The sequence below is a fragment of the Triticum aestivum genome, chromosome 7D, assembly GCF_018294505.1.
Source record: "Triticum aestivum cultivar Chinese Spring chromosome 7D, IWGSC CS RefSeq v2.1, whole genome shotgun sequence".
In the NCBI taxonomy this organism is placed as follows: Eukaryota; Viridiplantae; Streptophyta; class Magnoliopsida; order Poales; family Poaceae; genus Triticum; species Triticum aestivum.
Window position 1 is genome coordinate 321,462,594 of NC_057814.1, and position 9,916 is coordinate 321,472,509.

Consider the following 9,916-nt stretch of genomic DNA (forward strand, 5'->3'; position numbering starts at 1 on the left):
GTGACTTCTAGGACCTTGGGTGTGCCCTGTTTGGTGCCGGCTCTACGTAACGAGCGTTTACCCAAGGATTTCAAGGGCCCTCACAAGGTGCCTAATTACATAGCAGATCAGCCCCCGGAGGCTTGGATTGAAAGTTATGAATTGGCCATGGAGATGCTGGACATTAGTGATGCGGCTTGTGCTAAATATTTCACCATGATGTTAGATGGACCGGCTTGCACTTGGTTGAAGGGGCTGCCTGCTAACTCCATTGGGTCATGGGCAGAGTTGAGGGCCCGGTTTATCCAAAATTTCAAAGACACGTGCAAGCAACCTATGTCCATCCTAGACTTGGATTCTTGTGTTCAAGGTGAGGGCGAGTCAACAGCCCACTGGGTGCGCCGGATCTCAACTATTATACACTCGTCAGATAGTATCTGTCAAATGTGGGGTTCCGGCAAACCCTTAAGGTTCGAACACTGGGGTGCGTGAAGTCTTTCCCTCCTACCGATCTACGCCCTAGCTCGCTAAGATCTCGCAGACGAACTCGACGAACTCGCAACACAGAAAGACACGAGATTTATACTGGTTCGGACCATCGTTGTGGTGTAATACCCTACTCCAGGGTGGTGGTGGTGGATTGCCTCTTGGGCTGATGATGAACAGTACAGAGGGAAGAACAACCTCCTGAGGTTGAGGCGTTCTTGTGGCTAGGGTAGGCTCTCGATCAGATTGGATCAAGCTAAGATGAGATGCCTCTACTATGGTGGCTAGCTCTACTTATATAGGCCCTGGTCCTCTTCCCAAATATTGAGCGGGAAGGGAGCCAACAACGGGGGGCAAATTTGAAGGGGGGCAGCTAGTACAAGCTATCCTGACAAAAGTGGTCTTCGCCTGCGAAAGGCTTTGGTGGTGACGCCGTCTTGGGCTCCACGATGACCTCCGTCTTGCCGTCCTCCTGGTCTTGGTCTCGTTGCACCGATATAGAAACCTTTGCCTGATGCCTCGGTACTCCTCGCCTGCGCTGGCCTCCTGAACACCAAAGAGGAAACAAGGACGCTGCGCGCACTGGTGCCCGCCTGGCGTCCGCCTGGTGTCGATCGTCATGGATCACGTCACGAGAGCCTCGTGAGGTTTGCCCCGCCTTGATATCTCCGCTCCTCGTGAGCCTACCTGACCAGGCCGCTCCTGAGGAGGTCTCGTGTCGTCTGCCTCGCGAGGCTTGGCCCCTCGCGAGGGTCTTGGATGCCTTGTTGATGAAGATGGGCTGTACGGCCTTCTGGCTTAGCCACGCCGTGGGCCGCAGGCAGGCAAGTCTGGGGACCCCCGTTCCCAGAACGCCGACAGTTGCCCCCGGGCCCAAGGTGCGCTCGGGCTTGGCTTCGCGGCGAAGCCAAGGGTCAAGTACGGAGCACCGCGGGCCCCAAAAGCCTGCGGCCTCGGTTGACGCGTGGCGGTTGATATGATGTGGGCGTCTCCGCTTCCCCACGCTGCCTCGGCAACTGCACGACTTGACAAGTCCCTGCGACATGCAAGGAAACCCATCATTACCTACGATCATGGGAGGAGCCGGTTGGCCTTCTTCCGTTATAAATGGGGAGGGGGCGGAGCCCCCGTCGCCCATCCCTTCCTTGCTCGCTTGCTTCTTCCTCCTTGCTCCACTGCTAACAGCAATGGCGCCTATCAGAAAGTTCTCCGCTGAAGAAAAGGGGAAGGCCCCCCGGGATGACCCGGGGCCACTTCCGCCGAAGAAGAGGTCGGTCCACCGCCGTGATGAAGCGGCGATGCAGGTGGTGACGAGGCCTTGGTGCGAGCGGCCTCCTCCGGGGTATCTGCTACCTTTGTACGCCCGAGCCGATGGCTCTGGAGGACAGAGCGACGAGCAGCGTCGCCCACGCCGCGCCCGGGGGCGCCGCGCCACAACGACGCGCGCCGTCGCCCCCGGAATCCACACCACGGACTCCTCGCGCGAGCTAGTGCTGTGGGCACCGATGCCTCCAAGCTCCTGGATCCGCTTCCCGCGGTTCTTCTCCGACGTGTTGCCGCCGAGGGGGACTCTTGAGCTCTGGTTGCAGCACGCCGACTACAGCGCTCCAGTGTCCGGAGCAGAGATCGAAGCGATCCCCGCCGGCAAGATCTTCATGACTCGTGGCTGGGGCGAGGTTGCGCGGCTCTTCCGTGCGAGGGGCGCCCTCGCGATCCACTTCGAGTACGACGGTGCCTCCACGCTCTTCTTCATGGTCTTCGATGCTGAGGGCCGCCGCCTGGAGTGCTGCTCTGGAGAGGAGCGCCAAGTTGACGCGCGTTCCGCCCATGGCCACTCCAGCAGCAGCAGCCCTTGGGAGTCTAGCAGCTCTCCTGAGCTCTATAAGACTTCGAAGACGAGCGATGACATCTACGTGCCCCTGAGCTCTCGCGATGCTCGGAGCAGAGCTGCGGCGTCCAGCCATCGTCGTCGCTGATCTGGATGGGGTTGGCGCCGGCCTCCCATGGCCCACTGTTGATGATGGCGTCTGCCACGGGAGGGTGTAGATAGGAACCCCCTTAGTTTTAGCTTTTGTTCCCTGCGAAGAATCATGAAGTGCCCCGTGGGGGCATGTAAGGGTCTGTAATGTCTTTTGTGCTTATCTTCCCTATTATGAAAATTTGGTGAACGCATGTCCCGTTAAGGCTCGGTCCCCCCTTTCTTTCCTCGCGATAGCTTGTTGCTCTACGCTGACGGGTCCCGGTCCCCAGGCAGGCTACAGCCGTCGCTGGTATGCCAGGTCGCGTGCCGTAGTCAAGGCCAGGAGGTGTGCGGCCCGAGGTCCAGTAAGAGCCCCTGAGGCACGATGCTCAGGAGGTCCCCCTTAGCGCTCAAGCGGCCATGGTAAGGGAAGAAAGGGAGTTGACGTGGCCGCAACGGGGTTGCGGCAGGGCGTGAGTGACCATTAGGCCCAAACATTTAGCTGACCTGAGAGCGGGACTTATCTTGTTGACTTCGTGGCGATTCCTGACATTGCGCTAGGGTTGCGCGCCAACTTGTGCGGCATAGCTAGGCCGGCCCATACGAGTTTCCCACCCCCATGCTCTCCTTAGTGCTCTACGTCCTCAGGTCCCGGCCCTCAAGCGAGCTCAGCCGCCGCTGGTATGCCAGGTCGCGATGCCGTGGTCAAGGCCAGGGGGTAAGGGCTGGAGAGCCAGTAAGAGCTCCTGAGTCGCGATGCTCAGGAGCCCCCCTTTTAACGCGCAAGCGAATTGCACGAGAGAAAAGGAGACTCGTGGTGCCGCCTGCTATCCTCCCCACGGGGTCCCTGTGAACAGGCACAAGAAGAACATGGTTTGCCGCTACAGCTGCCAGCCTGCCGCTGGTTGCTTTGGATGAAGTGGAGGCACTGAGGGCCCTGTGAGGTGACGTGCGCGGGGCGTGCCTTGGCCAGAGCTCGACTGCTCAGATTTGTCGACGTGGCAGGGACGGACCCATGCACCAGCGCCGTGCCCGTGAGAAGGCCCCGTGGGAGGCGATGGTCGAGCAGGCAATAGCCGTAGGCAGGCTAAGCATGGAAAGCAGATCAACTTGGGTAAATGCAGGAAGATACATGCCACTGGGTCTGGCCCGAGCGGCTTGGGGATGATGCAGCCCGAGGGGCGCCCCCAGCAAGGTAAGCTAAAGACATAAGCAAAAGGGATGCATGCCGCAGGGACGGACCCACGCGGCCTGGGAATAATGCAGCCCGAGGGGCGCTCCCAGCTAAACGAGCTTAGAAGATGTCACCTGGTGCAGCTGAAGGCGTGCGTTGAAGAAATGACTCTTCATGAGCCACCGGAGCCCTGAGCCTCGGGAGGCTCTGGGGCTCGGGAGGTTCCCTGAAGACCGTCTCCATTTCCTCCAGGACGGCGTGGTACCTGGCCTCCTGAGCCACCAGGACACGCCACATGTTGCGCTGATAGGCTGACGCCATGCTCGGCAAGCCGAAGGGCATGCGAACGTAGCTGTGTGGCGGGCCCTCGCAGCGGCCCACACGCGAAGGCCAGAAGCGCTCCTGAGATGCGGCCCTGTTGAGCCCTGGGATGTCGACGCAGACGCGCAGCTCGGCGTCCTCGCCTGGATGGGGAGCTGCGCCTTGTGAGCGGTTGTCGCCACACATGGCTCTTGCGTCTTGCAGTTCCTGTGTGGTCTTGGCGATGAACTCCTGAGTGGTGGGCACCCCTTGCCCTGGGTTCTCCTGAGGGAAACGTGCCGCGAAGCACGCCTCCAAGTGGTGCCCAAGCGCCTCCCTCGTGAGGTTGGCAAGGCCTGAGGCCCTTCTGAAGAGAGCCCCCGAGCCCTGCCCGAGGAGGGCGCCGGGCGGGCCTTCCTATGCGATGGAGGGAGCCGCCCCTGGGACGGACGCTGATCCTGATGAGGCTCCTGCCGCGACGCCATCCTCCTGAGGTCCGCGGCGCAGCTGCTTCTTCTTGGGGATGGCCTCTGGAGGGCCCTCACTTCTGATGTCGGGGTCGTTGATTGCTGCAGCTTGGAAGGCGCGCTCGAGGGAGCACACCGCGTCTCTCTGTTCACATGGGACCGTGATGATTCCGCCGCTTCCCGGCATCTTGAGGACGTTGTAGCCGTGGTGGGTGACCGCCATGAACTTGGCCAGGGCCGGATACCCAAGGATGGCATTGTACGGCAGGCGGATGTGCGCGACGTCGAAGTCGATGAGGTCGGTGCGGTAGTTCTTGCACTCTCCGAAGGTGACAGGCAGGCGGACCTGCCCTATCGGTGTGGTGGAACCGTCGATCACTCCTGAGAAAGGTTTGGTAGGCTGGAGCTGCTCATATGGCACTTGGAGGTTGTCGAACGTGTCGACGGACAGGACGTTGAGCCCTGCGCCACCGTCGATGAGCGTCTTGGTAACCTGCACATTGCTGATGATTGGGGAACACAACATCGGGAGGGCGCCGGCAGTGGTCGCGCACTTGAGCTGATCTGCCGAGTTGAAAGTGATGGCGCATTGGGAGCACTTGAGCGGGCGCGTGGCCTCAAGCTTGGGGAGCACCGCGTTCACCTCGCGAGTGAACTATTTGAAGATGCGCTGAGAGGCTGGGGCCTGGGTGCTGCCCAAGATGCAGGCGATTGCACGCGGCTCCTGGAAGCCCCCAGCCCCCTCGTCCTGATGGTGGTGGTCGTTCCTTCTTGGTGGCGGCAGTGGGGGAAGACCGGCGTTGCTTTGGGGGCGATCCTCATGAGGCTGGTCCCTCCAGGCCCCCTCGCGAGGATGATCCTGCCAGCGGTCCTCACGAGGCCTGTCGCGCCATTTCTGGCGCGGGCCATGGTCGTCCCAGCGTCCGCCTCCACGTCCCCCTCCACGGCCGTAGCCCCGGTCGCTGCACTCGGGGCGTCGACCGAAGCGTCCTTCTCATGTGGCTCTGAGCTCTTGACAGTCGCTGGTGTTGTGGGTGTTCAGGTTGTGGAAGGCGCAGAACGGTCGGCTGTTCGTGGATGACTCGGGCTGATCTCTGCCCCGCTTGGTGTCGAGCTCCGCTGCTAGCACTGCTGCTTCCTTGCGCTTCACGTCCTTGGCCTTGGCTTTCTTGTCCTCTGTGCCCGCGGCTAGCAGCTCAAGGAGAGAGAGGCGCCCCTCCTCAGCTCTCGCGCACTTGGTCACCAGGTTGAACAGCTCCTGAGATGTGCAGAGCTCCTCGTGGATAGCGAGCTCTTCCTTCATCTTGACGTCACGGACGCCGTCGGAGAATGCGGAGATGATGACCTCATCCGTGACCTTGGGGATCTTGAGGCGGGTGTTGTTGAAGCACTGGATGTACTTCTGGAGGGTCTCTCCTGGTTGTTGCTTGATGCGACGCAGGTCACCCGCGGCCGGCGGGCGGTCGCGAGTGCCCTGGAAGTTGGCGACGTAGCTGTCGCGCATCTCGTCCCAGGAGGAGATCGAGCCGTGCTGTAGGTTCAGGAGCCAGGAGCGGGCCCCATCCTTGAGAGCCATGGGAAACCAGTTCGCCATGACTTTCTCGTCGCCGTTGGCCGCTTCGATGCTCAGCTCATAGAGCTGCAAGAACTCCGCGGGGTCGGCGGTGCCATCGTAGCGAGGAGGCAGATCCGGCTTGAACTTGCCTGGCCAGGCGACGCTACGCAGCTCGGGGGTGAAGGCGCGGCAGCCGGCCATGCATGCTGGGGCCCGCTTCGAAGGTGGAGCTTGGTCTTGATGAGGTCCGCGCGGCGCTGGCGCGGGCGGTGCGCGGTCTTGACAAGGTGGCGCGGGAAGCGCGGGGGCAGCTTCTCGCGGCCGAGGGATTTCTTGGTAGCTTCTTTCTTCGCGCACGGGCACCGAGCATGGTGGATCACGCCACGGAACCGCGCGCCTTGGTGCCAAGGCACCGTCTTGGGGTAGAGGTGGTGGAGGCGCGCCATGGGCCTCGTCGCCCGTGGCTAGCTGAGGGTGAGGTAGAGAGAGGGACGGCGCTGGAGAGCCCCCTGCGGCACGAACGAGCTCGGCGATGCGATTGAGCCACTCCTCGTAGAGGTCGTCGACTGGGCGGTAGCGCAGGAGTTTGCTTGCGGCGAGGAGTGCGGCCCGCGCCTCCATTGGAGCGCGACGAGCGTGAGACGAAGAACCGGCTGGGGTCAGCGATGGAGTGGCGGTACCGCCGTCCGGCCGTACTGAAGGATGCAGCGAGGACGCCTGCTGCTCGTTCCTCGCCGGGCCGGTGGCAGCGTTGGCGGCGGGAGACGGAGAACGACGAGGTGGCCCGCCAACGGGAGCCGTCTGAGCAACGCGGGCGGTGAGGGCATCCAAACGGTCAGCTCGAGCACGGCGAGCGTCCGCCATGGAGACGACCGAGCGACCGAGCGACAAACTGATAGAACGGAAGCTACGGCGCACCCCTACCTGGCGCTCCAAATGTCGGATGTGGGGTTCCGGCAAACCCTTAAGGTTCGAACACTGGGGTGCGCGAAGTCTTTCCCTCCTACCGATCTATGCCCTAGCTCGCTAAGATCTCGCAGACGAACTCGACAAACTTGGAACACAGAAAGACACGAGATTTATACTGGTTCGGGCCACCGTTGTGGTGTAATACCCTACTCCAGTGTAGTGGTGGTGGATTGCCTCTTGGGCTGATGATGAACAATACAGAGGGAAGAACAGCCTCCTGATGTTGAGGCGTTCTTGTGGCTAGGGTAGGCTCTCGATCAGATTGGATCAAGCTAAGATGAGATGCCTCTACTGTGGTGGCTAGCTCTACTTATATAGACCCTGGTCCTCTTCCCAAATATTGAGCGGGAAGGGAGCCAACAACGGCGGGCAAATTTGAAGGGGGACAGCTAGTACAAGCTATCCTGACAAAAGTGGTCTTCGCCTGCGAAAGGCTCTGGTGGTGACGCCGACTTGGGCTCCACGATGACCTCCGTCTTGTCGTCCTCCTGGTCTTGGTCTCATTGCACCGATATAGCAACCTTTGCCTGATGCCTCGGTACTCCTCACCTGCGCTGGCCTCCTTAGCACCAAAGAGGAAACAAGGACACTGCGCGCACTGGTGCCTGCCTGGCGTCCGCCTGGTGTTGATCGTCATGGCTCACGTCACGAGAGCCTCGTGAGGTTTGCCCCGCCTTGATATCTCTGCTCCTCGTGAGCCTGCCTGATCAGGCCGCTCCTGAGGAGATCTCGCGTCGTCTGCCTCGTGAGGCTTGGCCCCTCGCGAGGGTCTTGGATGCCTTGTTGATGAAGATGGGCCGTACGGCCTGCTGGCTTAGCCACGCCGTGGGCCGTGGGCAGGCAAGTCTGGGGACCCCCGTTCCTAGAACGCCGACAGTATCAACGTCGGCTCGGCAGTTTTGATGTTGGAGAAAAATTGGCGTTTCCTCCCCCTTAAGCAGAAGTTGGGTCGGCTGAAGCGACACTGCCGTGACATCGGGGAGCTTATGGTAGCGCTTGTTAAGTATGCCGACTCTGACAGTACGAAAGGCCCTGAATCTGATGAAAAAAAGGCTAGTAAAGGGAAGAAGAGCGGCAATACAAAGGGGCAGCAGTATAACATGGCAAACCAAGGAGGTAATGGTAAGCGTAAGGCCGATAGCAATCCGGATTTTGTGGCTAACACCAGTGCGTAGAATAATAATCAGCATCGCAAGGGAAAGCCAGGATCAAGGATTAAACTTGAAGCAATGTTGAATCAGCCTTGCCCGAGGCATGGCTCGTGCGAGAAGCCGCCCACTCATCCGTGGAAGGATTGTTATATCATGAAGGAGTCCAAGGCGTCCAATCTTTTCCAGAACAACCATGGCCCGAACGGTGGCTCAGGATCCGGGTCCCATGGTCCGGGTTATGGTGGTGGCGGTTCAAACTCCGGTTTCCAAGGTCAAGACAATCAGGGTGGTTACAATCAGAAATCTGGTCAAGGCAATCAGGCAGGTTATAATCAGCAGTCTGGTCAAGGGAATCAGCAGCAGCAGTCTGGTTATCAAAGTAATCTGAAGCAGCTGAATAGTGGACAGTACCACGTTTTCACCACAAGTTTGTGTAAGCGGGATCAGAAGCTCCATAAAAGGGCAGTAAACATGGTTGAGCCGGTGATTCCTCGTTACTTACGATGGTCTGAACACCCCATTCTCTGGAGCCGTGAGGATCACCCGCCCCGGGTTGATAATCTGGGTCACCTGGCTTTGGTAGTGGCACCCCAGGTTGGAGGATACAAGTTTACTAAAGTACTCATGGATGGAGGCAGCAGCATCAATATCCTCTACTATGATACTTTCCGTCGCATGGGATTGACCGACAAAAATCTTAAACCGTCGAACACTGTTTTTCACGGTGTGGTGCCTGGTAAGTCGGCATATCCGGTGGGCAAGATATCTTTAGAGGTTGCCTTTGGAGATGAATATGATTCTCATGCTCTATTTGGGCGTCCGGCTTACGCTAAATTCATGGCAAGGCCTTGTTATGTTTACTTACAACTTGAGATGCCGGGTCACAAGGGAACTATCACGGTGCATGGAAGTCGCAAGGTAGCCTTGGAGTGTGAAGAAGGTGATGCTGCTTACACTGAATCTGTCTGTGCAACAGAGGAAATTGAAATTTTACAAGGATAATGTTGACCCGGCGGATATGACATCCTTGAAGAAGCCAACCACAGACCATGACCCTTTGTTGAAGTTTAAGTCGGCAGATGACACTAAACTAGTTGACTTCGTTCCTAGCGACTCATCCAAGTAGTTCAGCATCAGTGCTAATCTGGATCCGAAATAGGAAAGCGCGCTCATCGAGTTCATCCGTGAGAACCGGGACATCTTTGCATGGAAGCCGTCAGACATGCCAGGTGTACCGAGGGAACTCACTGAGCACACTCTTAATATTGATCAAAGATTAAACCGGTCAAGCAATTCCTTCGTCATTTCAATGAAGAGAGGCGTAAGGCTATTGGTGAGGAGGTAGCCCGGCTCTTGACGGCTGGGTTCATTGTTGAAGTTTTTCATCCTGAGTGGTTGGCTAACCCGGTGCTTCTACTTAAGAAAAAGGGCACCTGGCGCATGTGTGTGGATTATACGGACTTAAACAAGGCTTGTCTGGCTGATCCCTTTGCTCTCCCCCGTATTGATCAGATTATTGATGCTAAGGCGGGTTGTGAGCGTTTGAGTTTTTTAGATGCTTATTCTGGTTATCATCAGATCAAGATGGCAGTTAAGGACCAGGAGAAGACAGCCTTCATCACTCCCTTTGGAGCCTTCTGTTATGTGTCTACACCTTTTGGGCTCAAGAGTGCCCAGGCGACTTAACAGCAGTGTGTGCAGAATTGTCTTCATGATCAGATTGGGCGCAATGTTCATGCTTATGTGGATGATATTGTGGTGAAATCCAGGAAGAAGGAGACCCTGATAGATGACTTGAAAGAGACCTTCGACAATCTCCGGGTCTACAAGATGATGCTTAACCCGGCCAAGTGTGTCTTTGGTGTACCAGCAGGC